We start from the raw sequence: 17,748 nt of genomic DNA on the forward strand, positions 1-17,748 counted from the left end.
TAGCAGGCGCCACCTGCCACTAATCTTCCCCTCTAAAAAGGTGTAATTGAGGGTTGGTTTTACAGTATGGCTCATATCCTAACCTTGGGAATTCATCAAGAAATGCAAATCTGGGTGGGATGGTGTAATCATGAAATGCCATTTTGGCTTTTGGTTTAGACTGAAGTGGTTATAGAAATTTGTGGTTGGCTAATTACAACCAGCTATATAGTAGCTTCCCCTTTCAGCTAGATTAATACGTGTGTCATCTCAGAATTAAATAACCAAGTTGATGGTGACCATATGTCTCCATTCAATGCTTCACACATGTAAAGAGTTGCAAGGCTGCTAGTGGTTCACACAATTTAAAGGTTTCATTTACACGATTAAGGTTTAACTGGTTTGGATTTACTGCACATTCGTCCTCTTAGTAGATGCTTCAGTTCTAAGATGCACTAATTCCATGAGATATGAACAAACTACAAAATCACGGAGTTGTTTTCTATCTATGGGACTTTGGAAATAGAGTTATTTTCCTTTATCTCTGAATTGAAGACATGGATTTTTATCACACTGCTATCCCTGTGTTGGTTATTGATCATACTGACATTTCTACCCAGGACTTCCTTGAAATAAAAGATGCTTCAGAAGGTGGAGTACAATCCAGTAACTTTGGCTTTTTAATTCAACGACCATGAATTGAGCTCTTACTATGTACCAGGTATGTTACTACAGATTAGCAAATAACAATAATAGTAAGAACAATATTACACAGAAGCTGCCTCCCCAGAGTGTGGGATCATTTTGCTTTTCACTCCTCTTCTACTCAGAATATTTTTGAAAGTCCTTTTTCTTTGCTAGCATCACCTCAGAATACTATGTTGAGAAACATCTTACCTACATATAAATCAAATAAAAAATAGTGTATATACTTAGGTACATTTCAATATTTAAATTTTATCTATGCTCCATTTTAGAACTCAAAGAATTGCAGAGCCCCTGATTATTTGCCTTTCGATTACTAGTTTAATTATAGAATACAGCAAGAAAAGTAGATGACCCCAAATATCCCATAATCCAAAATTGTCTTGCAGTTTGAGTTTGAAAGAGCATTTATAAAGATGAGACATAATTTTAAAGCGGAAGTCATAACGTGGAGCCGCAGGAACTGAATCTGACCTGTAGGTTTATATTTTTGGGTTTTCTTGTTGCCATTGTTGTTTTTGTTTGTTGGTCTGTGCAAGGTTTGTGTTTTTTAATACAAATTTTAATCCATATGGACATGATATGCTCTCCCCTGTTTGCCAAAGGCCCCATTACTCTCTAATCTCACAACCAACTGCACTGACAAAACTCAATCCCAGATATAAAACAATGAGGCTGATTTTCACACCAGTCTGTGAACATTGGTCCCATTACTTTAGAATCAATCCCTGGACGTGTCTCCATGCCTGTGTGAAGCCCTGGGGGATGGAGCAGGGAGGGAGAAGGCAGGCACCCACCCAATTAGCAGAATCACAGGAGCCAAATCGGCCCCTTGGTGGAGCTAAATATTTTACAGCTATTTTGCTCCCACGTCCTTAATGTCTTTGATACACGCTCATGAATCAGAAACTGAAGGAACAGGATAGCCGAGAGGAAAAAGACAAGAAAAAATTGTTCAACCTATTCTTCACTTAGGAAAACGTTTTATGATCAGAGTTTAAAAAACCTGTAACATTAACTTCGCCTTTCATGTTGCCTTTCTCCAGGAAACAGTTCTCATCGACATGAATCATTAGAACTAATCCTACCAGAGGAAAAAAGTGCATGAATGTCATTCTCCCCCATCCTAGTTAGGAGAATGAAGCCGATTATTTTTTCCCTTAGCCTTACACAAATTAGAGAAATTGGTCCATCCTTTTTCTAAAATAATCTATCAGTGTTGCTTTAATGCAGAGAAAATAATAGTTGGCTAAAGACTTAACAGCCAGCTGACACAGATTGCATATCGGTTATTGTTATTACATTGCAATGTACCTGACTTCTCCCCACCTCACCTTCTGACCCTATTTTCCTCATTCCACCAAACCCGTAATCAGGTCTAGCCCAGAGAATTATCATGAAGCTGGAAAATGGCGTCTCTGGCATCTCTTCCTTCAGTGCTGCCTTTAAGTTTCTTTATTGCCTCTTGCCGCCCCCAGGACCGCCCTGTGTGATGCTCATGTCAGGCCTGCCCTCCTCACACAACCACTCATACCCCACACTCTCCATTCCTCTCTCTCCAATCCAGACTCTCCGGGCCATGGCATTTTCTTGTTGACAGCTACCTGCTTTCATTAAGTAGCTTGCTGTGAAATGGCTTTTTGTGCTCTGTGAGTTTGGGCTTTTAAATGTAGTGTCTAATCCAAAGGAACAGTTCTTCTGATAAAAATTAACAGAAGGACCATAGGCTGGAGGGGGAATAATAGGGGATAGGGAGAGGCCTTATGGTACCCGCACATCCTATCATGCTCTGCCATTACTTAAGGCAAGTTCAGAGTAACACACATGATTCCTTGTAGACACACAGTCACATTCAGATGAATTATGAAAAGTGAACTTAACTTTGACATGTACTATGTTAAGCATCTTAGTGAAAATGAGACATTTACCCAGGTGAGTTTCCTGTTAGTTTTAGGATTTGGAGGTAGTCAGAAGGGAGTTGTATTGGCTAAAACTCTATGTGATGACTTGTTTCTGGATACAAGCAGGTGAAGAATCAATTCTTTGGCTCAGCTAGAAGTCAAAGAAATTTCTCTAAACTCTTATCTTCCTCACACAACATCCTTCCATGTAGTCCATCGGATGGTATTTTGTGTGGAACTTGCATACTTAGATATCGTTCACTACCATTTGCCCTCCGCACAAATTATGTCTTCATTTCGTTCTTGAGCATTCAGCTTTCCACCTCTCCTGCACTCTCTTCAAGAGCTCTGCAGTGTGCCATCCTTCTCCTGGAGAGCCCACCTGTAAGTTAACTTCTCCTTCTCAGACTTTCTACATCAATACCAAAAATGAGGTTGGCTCACCTTGACATTTTATTGTTGTTTGGCATTTCCCCCTATATCTTCCTCAGTATGTCACATATGTTGGTAACCGACGCCAGGAAAGTTTGAAGAGAAGAGAGGAAAGGAGGGGAGGACGGGGATGAGAAGAGAGGATCAGAAAGGAGAGAAAAATCCTCACTTTTGTTGTAGGTAAGTCATTTAGACAGTAATCCATCTCTCTAGAATCAGACAAAAAGTAGGCAGTCAAAAATTAGGTGAATTTCTATATTAGCATGAGAAATACTCACCCAAGACTCTGTGATAGTTCTAGCATGTGTCCCTGAAAACAAGCTGGTGGCATCTGGCATAGGTCTACAAAAGTGCATCTCAGACTTGTGTGTACAGAAGATTCCTGAACCAGCAGTAGGGGTTTTGATTCAGTAGACCTGGGTTGAATTCCAGGAAACTCAGTTTTTAACAATGAGCACAGTGATTCTGACACACTTCTGGAGAAAGAATATTTCAAAGTTGTGGGCTATTTCATCAAAATCTCCATTACTCTCCTTGGCCTTTTGAGAAACCAGAGTGAGGAGTTTCAGAGATGAATGTGTCCACAGAAAAAGAGCACTGCATAGAGGAACAGTAAATTTTATTGCAGATTTTTTTTTTTAATTTAAAGAAGAGCTGTCTTGGACCAGTTATGCTCCATAAATAAAGCAAACTTCAGCATTAAACTCAAAAAGGAAAGATTCCAACCTCTGAGGAAGTTATTGTCCACTCTCACCAAAGGAACTGAAATGATTATAGGCAGCCCAGGCCAGATATGTAATGTGGTTGTTAAGACTCTGTTTACAAAACCAATGCGGAAGGCATGGAATTTCTAGGCTGAGAGCCATTTGTGTATACAGTTCCTCAATTCACATGCTAGAGAAACCCAAAGTTTGTTTGCTGCAGGTGCAAATCTCACACTGCAGCAAAACTGGGACATTCCATGGCATCCAAGCTGCTATGTTGCCCTGCCTGCACCTCCCTCTTTTTCCGCTTCAGCCACTCCCTTGAAGTGTCTAATTCCAATAAACTGTAACCAGTTAGAGCATTATTATTTAAAGTTCCCATGCCACCCGATGACACAGTAAAGTCTGAAACTAGCAATCCTCAAATAATTATGGTGCAAGAAACTTGTGACAAAAGCCAGTTTTTGTTTCTAGTACATTCTCTTTTAGTTCTTTTAGGGTGGGAATGATATTTATGGCCATTGGATGGTCTTGTGCACCAAGAAATTCAAATTGGCTAAAGAGGAACTATCCTAACATAAAAGGCATTGGTAGCATCTCCAACTTTGGCCAACAGAATTACCTGACTCAGTCATTTTTGGCTGGGTCGAACAGTAATTGAAATTTAAGTTTTTCACCCAGCATTTCTTTCTATCATATAAGAAAGTGTTGCAGACAGGCATGAACTACTAGTATATAATATAAATTGCTACTCTTTTTCATCTTTGAATCTACACATGCATTTATTCCAGAGATTATCGTTTATTTCCAAAGCTTGAAAACTTGATGCAATATTCACTTTCAGCAATGCAGCCTGGTGCTTACTTAGGGGAAAGAAGTTTTCCTTCTTTACTTTCATCCACAGGACTTTCTATTCTGACAGTGTTTGACTTCATCCCTGATTGATCTTGAACTGGCATGAATTAAAAGGCTCTCCCAAAATGAGAAGTGCCATGAAAATAGGCACCTTTCATCTTTGGAGGCAAAGGAGCCCTATGCCACATGGTGGGGTGGCAGTTCCTTTGATCAGCATTTCTTTGTTCAAGTCCAGAAATTGAGTCAGCCTACCAGGCATAGCAATACAATAGGGTAGCCAGTATCCCAATGGAAGCAATGCTAAGCAATGATTGGGAATTTCCATCAGAGCATCTTAATCCACTAGCATGAGTTGTCACCATGGACTCCACTAGGCCCATTAAAATGACTTCAGGTCACCTCCACTGAGCCTGCCCATTCACTCCAAAACAATTATCCTAATCCCCTTAGCAGACCCAATCCCTTAACACTTATGAAGTGCCCTCCTATGCAGGGTGCTGACATTTTCCAACAACACTAGCCTCTTTGAAATGCCAATCAAAAGTCCTCCTTGTTAAAATACACGACCCTCTCTGCAAGTATAAACAGACCTCCATACATCATCACCACCACCATCATTAAAAAGCACTTACAGAACACCCACCTGTGTGAGATGCTGTGCTGCTGGGCCCAGAACGTGCTAGTGCTCGAAGTGCTGACCTCAGGAAGGAGTAGCTACAAACCTGCCACTTCAAGGTTCTTCTGCTGCTTATTTAACACAGACTGTGCCTAGGGGCATGGGCCTGCTGCAGACCATTTCTGGTGGCTGGGTAATTGCCCCAAGAGGATTAATTAGCTGCTCGACAGAGCAGATCTTGGAACAGTAGTGTGTGAGTGACAAAACTCACCATTAAAGTTTTACCAAAATGCTACTTCCCAAACTTTAGTTACCAGTCCCTAGGACTCAACAACTTGGTTCTGCAGGGGCTGATTCAGAAAGACCTTTCACAATTTTTGTCCTTCTCTTGTGCACAGTCACCCTTTTGACTACTCACCACCAAGGAAAGAAGGGCGAACAGAGTCAATGATGGCCCAACATCATGCTGTGGGCTAACAAGCCCGGGTCAGAGGATGTAGGTTTATCTATCCCTCTACCATTTACCAGCTTGGTAACCTTGGAGAAGTCATTAGATGCTCTGGGCTCCAGTTTCCTCTAGTGTAAAATGGAAACCACACTGTACATCAGGGAGTGTTTTGAAGGTTAAGTGAAACAATACATGGTGAAAATACAATTCTTGGGACTCAGTGGTGTCAGGCAAATCTTGTCTAACTCTTAGACAAGACTATTTAGTTACACTGGGGAGGCTTGTGAGGGGTAGAGCTTTCAGAAGGCCTTTAAGGAAATTAACAATCATGGAGTGGGTGAGAAATCTCGATGAGACAGGAGTGCCAGCTAGAGAAAATTACACAAGAAAAGAGTAGACATTTAAAGCTGGCAAAAATAATGCAGGGGAGAAAAAAGAAGTGAAGTGCCTGGAGTATAGGTGCTTCATTGGAAAGTAATAAGAAGAGAGATGAAAGCCTGAGAGAGAGAGAGAACCAGTGATGGAGGGGTTCTGTTCCACCATTCTTTCGTTCTTTCATTTCCTCGGCCATGCTGAGGCATCAAGCATTTATTGTTGTTGACCCTGGGCCTGACACTGTGCCCGGCAAATTTACATGATTCTTCTCGCAGAAAGCAGTATGGTAAACTCGAAAGAATAGCGACTGTGGAGAGTGAGCATGAATTCCGACTCTCACCTACATGATTTTAGGTTTCTCTTTAGCACCATCATAATTCCTTTTTAGGAGGGCCCAAAGGAGACACATGTTTCACATAATTTTAAAACTGGGCATAATGTAAGGAGACATTGAGATGCCTCAAATCCATCTCAAAACAAATCTGTTTTGACAAAGACTTAAATGATTTAATTTCCTACCCCTCCTTGCAGTATTTTTTCCCACAAGTTTAATTTCTACACTGTACTTAAACCATGTCCACCATAGGAGTAATAAAAGCATTAACAAGAAACATGAAAAGAATAAATCTGAACATGCCTTATCTTCCCAATTCAAAGAAGTTTGTCTGAAGTAGTTCCACTCAATGGTCTTACATGAGTCTTGGTTTCTTATGAAACAGATGCCCCACCTAAGATGCTAGAAATGTCCGCAGATGGAACTGGTTGCAGATGTCTGTAACAGGGCACTGTGGCTATCGTAGGTCCATTTGTATCCTCCCCAGGGTGCAGTGATGGCAGGTAACATGAATGTTAAAATTGTAAGAGAGTGTAGTTTACCACTGTATGGCTCAATTCATAGATTATAATACATGCAGGCTCTAGAAAACCACATTTTACCCAAACAAGAAAAGTAGAGGCAATATAAATCTACGTGGGGTGGAAACAACCACTGATTTCAGACACTCCCTCACTGAAGAGGATGCGGGTTCAGCGTAGCTCACCCAGTTCTAATAGGATACCCACATTTTTAAGCCTTCCTCAACAGAGCTAACCTATAGGACTTCAGTTTCTCTGCTGGTAAATGAGAACAGTACTGCCTACCACAGAAGGGGGGGGGGTCAGAAAAATTGAATGAGAAGAGCTATGTAAACATTCTGGGACATTCTACCTAAAGCAGGCTTTTTAGTTCTCCATTCTACAACCCTTTCTTATTCTTATCATAGGTCTCCCCACCACCTGAGAATGTCTCATTCATTTCCATGTCCAATTGTCTGGTGTTTTTCTTCATTCACTAGAATATAAGCTCCAAGAGAACAGAGACCTTACTTGTCATGTTTAATACCATAGATCAACACTTGCCCACTCATAAGAGGCACTTAATATTTGTTGATTGCATAATAGTGGACCAGTAAATGACAGACAGATACACAGATAAATGCATATATATTAACATATGTATAGCTTATTTACTCAATAATATGTCTACATATATTTTTATAACATTTCATATGAGATATAATCCTCACTTACATATATATAAAGAAATAAGTTTAGAAAGGTTAACTTGCCCCATTGTCACAGCACTAAAGAGTGGCAGTCTTGGGAATTTAACCCACAAATCCATGTCCAGCTTGTGTTTCATCCATGACAGCACATCTAACCTATCCACTAATTTTCTCTTCTTCTCGAGAGACGGCTGTCATTCTTCCTTACCATACCCTGTTTTAGAGTCTTTACTTAATAGCTTGTCATTTCTGCCATCCTTCCCAATGTTTCCACAGCCCCCTTTCCAGCCCACAATAGCCAACGCCATATTCCCAGGCCTGAGGTGACCATGCCAGTTTCTCTAGTTCCCATTTTGCTATCTAGCTGTCTGGATGCTATGATTTCTAGGAACTGGTTACTCAGCATTCTTAGAATCCCTCATTTAACTGATTTTTTAAAAAATCAGATACTCTTAGCCCTAATCCCCATAGGGTTAAAGCCCCCAAAGAAACCCCCCACATTTCTCATACTGCATGACAAAGAGTTGGAGCCCACACATGCGCCAACTGCTGACGGACTCCACACCGCAGCTGTGCCGCTGAAGGGTGACTGTACATGGGCAAACGCTTCCAAATGGAGCTGCTGAAATGGGGCCTCACAAGTCTTTGACAGTGTTAATTACTGAACCCTCCTGGCCTGCCAGCCAGGCTTCTCCACGGAAGGCCTCGCCATGTGGAACTTACTCCTGGGGGCACTCCCTCTGAGCCCACATTTGGCAGCAAGCAGGCGACATTTTAAAAGATGTTTTTATTTGCTTTAGCATTTGGTTTATTCCCACCCCTCCCCTTCACTCTGACACTTTGGGACTGAAATGTGTTTTTTGCAGTTGTGGCAGAGTTCCACTGGGTTCCTGAATCCTGCGTTTAATGAGATGGTTGCCAGAGGGGAGCCCACAACTGGAAGTATTGACCTGCGTTTTATATTCAGGGTCCTGTGCACATGGACCCCCCACACGAGATGGTAGCTGTGAGGGCACGGGGCACCTCCTTTACCTCCGAAGTCTCCAACTTTAGATCTAGAGTCCTGGTTCACAGTATATGCTCCACATGCATATATGACATTTAACTTCCCTTTAACAATTCATACAAAAGGGAGCCTTGGTTGGGACAAGAGCGCTTTTGTGAAAGGTTTCCTGAAAGAAAAGATTCCACATCACTTTTATGCCTGATTTAACTTGATCCTTCAGTAATAGGAATTTAGCCAGCTACGCCATGAAGCAATGCAAATCACAATCACCAGGTCTATAATATGCCATTCATTAAGATGACTCTTTTGGCTTCCACCGTGGGTGTCCTCTTGCTCCACCATAAGACCTAAGGGAATAAAAAAAGAGCCAAGCCACTAAAATAGCTGCAATAGAAAGCTCTGTGGTCATAGGGCCAATGCCAACACCAAAGGCATGTACCAACCCAAATGCAGATGTGCGATTTGGCAATGTGACATGGCATGTGGGCCTTTCAGAGTCAGTGAACCAAATAGGATGGCGAGGGTTTTCATCTTCCAGAACTTGTGCCCATAATTCTAATTGCTCGATTGAATTCTCTTTCTCCAGAAGATTAGCTGTAACCAGTTACTATGAATTCATGCACAGAGGACATTTTATCCATTCTTTTCCTTTTGGTGCCATGAAGTTTTCAGATCGAGCAAAGAGACAGGTAGGCGTGTGTCAGGGCACAAATAGAGCCTGGTGTTTTCAGCTGCTTCATCTGAAAGGCAACCACTGGAGGAAATCCTCCAGCCAGCAAGTGGAAGGAAAGTTGTTTCTCTTGAGGATAGTGATTTAAGTTTCCCATTAAAAAGGAATCCTAGCAAGCCTATTACCTCTATACTTGGTATTTTCTACCACTGAACTTCCCTAAGAAATACATTCTTCCCCCACAAAGTTCACTATTATAGATTGAATTGTGCCTACCCAAAATTCATATGTTGAGGTCCTAACCTCAGAATATGACCTTATTTGGAAACAAGCTTGTTGCAGATGTAATTAGCTAAATTAAGTGAGTTCCTACTGGAGTATAACAGGCCTCAAATTCAATATGTCAGTGTCCTTATAAAAAGGGGAAATTTGGACATGGAGACACTCACACAGGGAGAACACTATGTGAAAATGAAGGCAAAGAACCAAGGTGATGCACCAGAGGCCAAGGAATGCCAAAGAGTGCCAGCAAAGCACCAGAAGATAGACAGGCCTAGGACACATCCTCTCTCTCAGCCTCAGAAGCAATCAAGCCTGCCAACACCTTGGTCTTGGATTTCTAGCCTCCAGAAGTGTGACACAATAGATTTCTGTTGTCTAAGCAATTCTATTTGTGGTGCTTTGTTATGGCAGTCCTAGAAAACTAATAAATGCAGCAACTGCCTTTTTTGCATATGTGTCCTCCTCAAAATTAAAACTTGTAGGCAGAATTCTCTTCCACCAATTTTCCAGCTAAGTTGTAGACAAAGAGAGCTTTCTTAAAAGTTGGAAATGAATATCAGAAATGAGGAAATCATGTTACACTTTTCTCAGGTCAATATACTTTTTGGAAGTTTATCTCTAAGCACCGTACTTATCACACAATCTTCAACGTCCATCCAAGGAAAGGGGAAAATGAGAGGTTGAAGAGCAGACTTCCTGGGAATGAGGCTCTGTGATGGAGATTTGCATGCATATTGGGGCTTGCCCTCAGAAACAGTTCTTGTAAAGGAGATGAAGGAAGCAGGGCTCGGCAGAGAGAGGTGGAACTGTGTGGTTGCAATAGAAGAATGAGATGACGAATATCAGTTATAGCCTAAGACCAGCTACAACAGTGGGAACTATAGTTTGTTTCCCTAATTTTCTGTAATTTTCTCAGGAAAAGAAACCAACTGGAATTCTGAGGGGGCTGTTCTCAGGTGGAGTGAAAATTTCACGCAAGAACTATGTACCCAAGCGGTGCAAGGAATGGAGTGTAGCAACTGCTGTGGTTGTCATTCCATCCCCTCTTCAGGATGGAGCTACTTATCCCTCAGATGTCCAGAATGATAGCTGTTGAAGGTTCAGAACTGAGTCCTTCCCTCAGCATTGTCCTCAGTGGAAGAGAGCTACCTTACCTTAAACACATTCCATTTGGCCCATCTTCAAGGAGTGAGAAGTAACTAAGTGGCAGTCATAACTCAAAGTTCAGTGATGCTCTTGCTGTGTGCTCTGGTGGAATCATTCCTTCTCCGGAGTTCAGGACCTCTAGACCCACAACACCCAGAGTTGCAGAGACAGAAAGCATGAATTCTCCAAGTGATCTATGAGAATAATTAGGGCGAGTCCTAATACCACTTTTGTTTTTTGGGTCCAGGTATTCTACCTATTGGTACATAGTATCACATAATGCTCATTGATTTAGAATCTATATTGTATCCTGAAGGATGAAACACTCTCCTTGCTGTATCCTTTCTAAGCTTGTACCTCAGCTGCTCTTTGAAAATGCTGTTCCTCTGGTCCATCAGGCCAGCAGCTTCTAGGTGGTACAGTAAGTTTTATGATTAGTGGACCCATGGTCATGGTGGTCCCTCCTTTAAAGTGGGTCCACCCCACTGTAAAGTGGGTCTCTTGGTCCTATGTGATATCATACATGACCTTGTGTTAGTGGATCAAATGTTCCTCAGATATGACGCTGACCATAGCCCTTGGAGCGGGAAAACCGTATGCATACTACAAGGTATTGATTCCAGTCAAGGTAAAATTTTACATGGCAAGGAATGGACTTGCCATGAAGTTGCTGGTTGATCTCCTTAGGGATGTTGCCACATTGGGGGCCCAGTGTTGGTCTCTCTTGATAGCAGGTTGGATATTCAGCAGCAGCAGCTAAACCAGCTTTGTCGTTGGAGCATATCGTGTTGATTCCATGCATAGCTTCCATCTCTGCCACCATAACTACTCTGTTCATGAGTCAATTGTTCAAGTACTGGGGTCCCTAATGATACAGACCCAATCCCAGATGTACCACTTCCGTATTACAAGAGAATGCTGTTGGATTTTCCCACCTTATGACTTGGTGCATCTGACAGAACCCTAACAATGATGGGAAGTTCTAGTCACAAAGTCAATTCTCCTCCTATCATCTTGTTACCAGGACAGTTGCATGCCAGGAGCTATTTTTCTAATGGGGTATAATTTTCTGGTGCAGATGATGTATTTTTGCTCCAGAAACATATGGGTCTACACTGTGATCCTCTTTCTGTGGCTTGCCATAAACTTCATAAAGCATCTTTTTCCATGGCAATATCTCTATGATAATACCATATACTCTATATAGTAGTATAGAATCTGCCAAGTCTTATAGCTCAAGCAACCGAGTTCACTGCATTGCAGCCTGCACTGGCCACAGAGCTTTCCTGCTAGGGTCTCACTCAAAGCTGGCAGCCTTCCATGTCATTTGTTAAATGAGTTGGAGCAGTTTTCCCAATGTGAAATACACTGTTTCACGAATGCAAAGAGGCCTACCAGGGATTGTGTTTCCTTCTTAGAGATGAGAGGCCCAAGACGCAATAATTTAGTTTGTCTTTTACTTTCCAGAGGATGCTCCTGCCTGCCCCACTGATGTCTAAAACTTTACTGATATGGCTGGCCCCTGAATCTTTATAGGGTTTGTCCCTTGTTCCCTGAATTGTTTGTGGTTTACCAAAAGGTCTAACATATTCACTGCTTTTTGCTCAACTGGTTCAATTAACATTATGCCTTGGGTATAGGGAGCCAATGTGATGTTCTGAAGAATGTCCAGACAGTCCATGTCCCTTTGGACTAATTATGATAGAAGATGGGGTATTAGCACAGCTCTGGGTCAAGACTACATTTGCATACTTTTTTGTCCATGCCATGTGAAGGCAACTGCTTCTCACGCTCCTTCCTGATAGGGTTGAAGATGATGGCACTCACCAAGGCCTGCAGACCATGCCCTAAGGCTGTGCTACTCTGTGCTTGTGAAGATCCCACTGCTGACAAAGGAGCTACAATTGGGGCTACTACTTGGTTGAGTGTTCCTGCCATTCTTCAGGATATACTTGAATTTTTCAGTGACAAGACTGATGAATTAAATGGGGATATGATGGGGACCACCATTTTTGCATAGTTTAGGTCCTTATGGTAGCACTAATCTCTGTCATTCCACCAGGATGCAGTATTATTTTTTATTTCCGACATTAACTGGAGGGGAGGGGCACTTTCAACCTAGACCCTGTGCCCACAGTACTTAAAATTTCTGGGTATTTTTATTTTTGCTAGAGTATGGTTACCAAAGTATATGGCTTAAACTCTTTTGGGGGGAAAACTGGGGAATCTTTACTTCATATACTTGTTGTGGAGTCATAGGGTTCTTTGTCCCCGGAACCTGGCATCTCCTTCAGTATGAGGGTTCTGAGCTTGAAAACTAACTCATTCAGGAAACTGGGTAAAGGATCAGAACTTTCTGTTGGGGGATTTCCCACAGCCTCTTGATATTTTGTTTACATAAATTGAGCAATATCCTTGGTGGCTGCCCATTTATCATGCCCCTGGGTTCTATTAAAGATCTGCACAGTTTCATGCAGCCCACACTGCCACGTTGACCATGTTGTCATTACAGCTGCACCTATTTTGCACAGCCACCTAACCTCTATCACTTTGGGATTCTATCACTGGCATTGCTATCAGGGAGCCCAGGTCTTTAGCAGCATCTCCTATGGTCATCCCCTGCTTTCAGAGTAAGTGCCCACTGTTAGCACATTCTTCATCTTTCGGTAAGTGGTGTAGACTCTGGGCCTTTCCATGGAACAGAGTCAGATGGAATGTTTGCTGGCCTTACGCAGTATATTCACTTAGCCATGCCCACTTTCCTCAGCCAATTGACTCCTTCCTCCACTGTCTGCCATGGGAGTTCTGGAATCCCTACTTACTTACCATGAGCCTTTGCTTTCTCTAAGCCTACAGCAGGATCATTGCCAGGATATTAAAAACTTAATCACTCAAAATTGCTCTCATATTGACAAACTGTCCATTATCCAACTCTATGTCCCCTCCCCTTGATCTCAGCTCCCTAAGGACCCAGTTAGTATCTCAGCTACATTTTGACTTGGCCCTGTACTCATTTTGTAGTGCGGTCGCTTTCCTCCATTAGACTTAGCACTTTTGTGCTTAGGTTATGTTGTGACATAAACGTAATTATTGTTTGGTGGCCTGTGGGAAAGTAGGGCTAGATCTTGAGTGTACATTGTGTTGCAAGACTGAGATGTCTGCATCATCTTCAAATAAGAGGAGAAAGGTAGGTATTAGGAAAGAATAAACCACTTTTGCGGAGGGTTCGGGGTAATCTAGGAATTTTTAAGATTTTTAAGTTCACTGACCCAGATTCCCCTCTCAAATCTCAGGATCCCACTCTGCTAATCAGGGACCTGACCCTGGTGTAGCAGACTTGCTGGGGTTGAGAATTCAACCTTCTCTGAATCTCTCATATCCTATTAATAAAATTCTATGCCTGATTCTTGGCTTTTTCTGCTTCTAGCTGTAGGAGTGTCTTTTCATATGTTGTCAGTGAGGCTCCCTGATCTTCATATTTTCCCTTAAATTAATGATTAACTACTCTTAAATTTTGTTGTTTTCTCCAATGTATCGATGGCACCTAGAAAAAGCCAGCTGATTCCATAGTTCTTATGATTACTATTTTCCCAAACCATTCAAATACTTGAAATATTGCGCTGACCAGTGCATCTCCTTTTACCAGTATCCCATCTGAATTCACCATTGGTAAAAGTTTTAACAACTGCACAAGTATTGTATATAGAGCTTATCAATAACCCATTAACTTAGACTGCCCCAGGTACCATAACAAAATACAATCAATTGGGTGGCTTAAATAATAGAAATTTATTTTCTCACAGTTCTAGAAGCTGGAAGTCCAAGATCAGGGTGCCAGCATGGTCGAGTTCTGGTGAGAGCTCTCTTCCTAGGCTGCAGAAGGTCACTTTCTTGATGTGTCCTCACATGGTGAAGAAAGAAATGTCTCTCATCCTCCTCTTATAAAGCCACTAATCCTATTGAATTAGGGTTCCACCCTTATGATCTTATTTAACTTTAATTGCCTCCTAAAAGCCCTATTTCCAATTACAGTCACAATGGGGTTATAGCTTCAACACATCAGTTTGGGCGGGGGCACAATTCAGTCCATAGCATCTACCTACCACAAGTGACAGGATGCTGTCTCAAGACCCTCAAGTTTGAGGACATGCTTCCTCAGACTATTATTGGCACACTGTAGCATACACTACCAGAGAGAAGCAAAAGCCATTGGTGAATTTTACATGATATGGTAAAGATTTAACTAATTATGAAAAATAGAGCAGGAGGGAGGGAGCTAATTTTGCTTAATTAAATTACTGAATTTTAAACTGCTTTTTGAAAATATTTTTGCTTGGAGTGTTTGTATTGCACTCTAAAATATAAATGGATACCACTAAATAAAGGGAAAACACTTAGAAAATATGTCCTATAATTTCCTATAACATAAAATACGACAAATAGAGCTGTTCTTAAAATTAATTTCTAAGAACAGAAGCTGATAGCATTTGAAGCATTTTGTTATTATATAATCTTTTGATTTTTTTTAAAAAAGAAACTATTAGTTTCACTGTTTTTAAATCAATTCTGTCTTCTTGTTGAATACAATCTTGAAAATTAAAAAGTAAATCAATTGTTTTTATGTTTCATTCATTATGTATGAAATTATTTGTCAATATTGCCTGAATTACCAGCTTCCTAATTTGTATAGTCCAAAATACTAAAATTTACTAAGGTGTAAATCATTGATATTGAAGAAAATTTTGCCTTGATAACTTAAAAAAATCTTGATTCTTCAAATAGTGCTTCAGAAATTCTTCTCGGAAACTACAAAACATTTCTCCTATTTGGGTGTGACAACTTGAAAGCACTGTAATTAATTTCAACATGTGCAGAAAAACCTCAGCCTTAAGTATGACTTTATACTTGGGTAGAAATGTTTATGTATCATAATTCAAACACATTTCATTACATAAACATATCTATTCAGAATTTACTTATAGGCCAGTGGCAGAGACAGACAAATGCACAATTATAATAAAGAAAAGGAATATAGGGAATAACAAATATCAATCATTTCTCTGTCTTGGACATTTTCAGCCTTACTTAAAAATGGACCAAATTTTAAACTGTCATTTAAAAAGTTCAGCTGAAATTCCCAGAAGATTTAATACTATTTAAAACTTTATCTCTAGAGATCTCCACTTGTCAATGGAGAGAAGTACTTCAATTACTCTATCACTTGGTTGTGGCAACTGCAAGATGCTCTCTGAGTAGGATGTTCTGCTTTTGCCCAGATATAAGTGTGTGAGAGTGGTACACTCTATCATGAATACAGCTCACTGCTGACTCATATAATATGACTGGGACCTTTACCAATAGTTTTAATTATGCATACTAATCATTCTAAAGTGGATCTTATGGGGGAGAACACTTTTGTTCTGTCTGTATGAAATCTCTATTTTATAATAGAATTTCAGTGATACATTAAAAAGAACAAGATATTCAATAAATAACATAAGTTATGCTGGCAAATCAAGCTCTAGTGCCAACATCCCTCTTAATTATTTAAGCAAAAGTAATTTGTCATACGAGTCTCTTGCATATTTTTTTCCTAAAGCTGGTTCCATTTGTTATCCCATATTCCCATATTGTCCTAATAAAGTTAGAAGGAGAGCTTCTTTCTCTCTGCATTTAGACCTTTCATTTTTAACTCACATTTCCATTTCTATCCTTGTAGCCCATACTTCTCCTCGGAGCTCCTGATTTATATATCCAACTGCCCACTGAGTATGATCCAGCCTCTTACTTTTCTCTTATCCTCCAAATCAGACAAATCTTTAACCTCTACCAACTCCTTTAGCAATAGCTTTAAAATCCACGCTCTGTTCTCTATCTTTACTGCCTCTGCCTTAGCTTAAGCCCTCAGCATCACTTGTTTGGATTATTATGATGGTTTCCTAATTAACTCTGTCTGCCTAATATTTTATTCCCTATTCATCTGTTCTGCACATTATTTCTGTGTGTTATTACTAAAATTCAAACCTAATCAGGTCATTCTTTTGGTTAAAAACTTTAATGTGATTCCATTGCCTACAAGAAAAAGTATAAGGTCCTTGGCATGGCAGAGAAGGGTCGCCATCACTGGCTCCTGGTTTCTTCTCCAGCCCATAGATATTGCCCCTTCCATGTGGCACAGTCATCAAACTACATCATTATTCTCCAGATTCATACGCTTCTCAGGTCACTGGGCCTATTTTCTTTGCCAGTAATTTTCATCTTTGTCTCATCAAATTGGCAAAATCCTTCCCATAATTTTCATTTTATTTCTTACATCTTCTTATAAAGTTTGCTTGACTTTCCCACTATAAGCAGGGTCACCATATAATTTTTTTGTCTGAACTAGGACACACTGGAGAATGAAAGAGGATGAGACTAATACTAAACTCTAGTGGTTATTGGGGCAAGAGTCATAAACCAGGATTTTTCTGGGCAAACTAGAATGAACGACCCTTTATCTATAAGTAGAACTGATTATTCTCTCTTTTTTGTGCTTCTTCTTGCCTTGTGTTAACTACTATCCCAGCACTTATTTCACTGTCTTGAAATTATATTTATATGTCTTTCTCACCCAGGTGGCCCTTAAGGATTAAACACTATGCTTTGTTCATCTTTGTATATACAACAATTAACCCAGCAAATCTGATCAGGTCATCAATATATGATGAGGAATGGAAGATCTATAATTGGGTTACACAAATAAAGGACCCAAGTTTACTAAAGCTGGTGGGCCAACCCATACATCTTACTAAATTTTAGATCCCTGTTAAGCCTGTCTGAAGGCAGGAAGTTCCATGTGCTCACCTTAGGATAATTCTTGGAACGAGATTTTGGAGACAGTGTGAGCACACCAGGATCAGGAAGGTGCAGAAATGTTTGACAAACAACATAAAGGGCTAGGTAGTGCCCAGAAACCACAGATAAAATGGAAGCCAGATGCAGACGAATTAAGAGTTGAGGACTTCCCAGTATAAAAGCAAGGTTAAGGTAAAATAGAAGGTCAAAAATCAGAAGGAGGAGTCAAAACGGCCAACATGTGGCACTTT

At 40.6% G+C, this 17,748-nt stretch overlaps 1 long non-coding RNA gene across 1 annotated transcript in view; it reads right to left on the reverse strand.

Moving 5' to 3' along the window:
- Positions 1-17,748, reverse strand: part of LOC111770175 (uncharacterized) — a 354,326-nt gene that overhangs the window by 204,506 nt on the left and 132,072 nt on the right. The window lies entirely within an intron of this gene.

Source organism: Equus caballus, chromosome 23 (assembly GCF_041296265.1).
Source record: "Equus caballus isolate H_3958 breed thoroughbred chromosome 23, TB-T2T, whole genome shotgun sequence".
Taxonomy (NCBI): domain Eukaryota; kingdom Metazoa; phylum Chordata; class Mammalia; order Perissodactyla; family Equidae; genus Equus; species Equus caballus.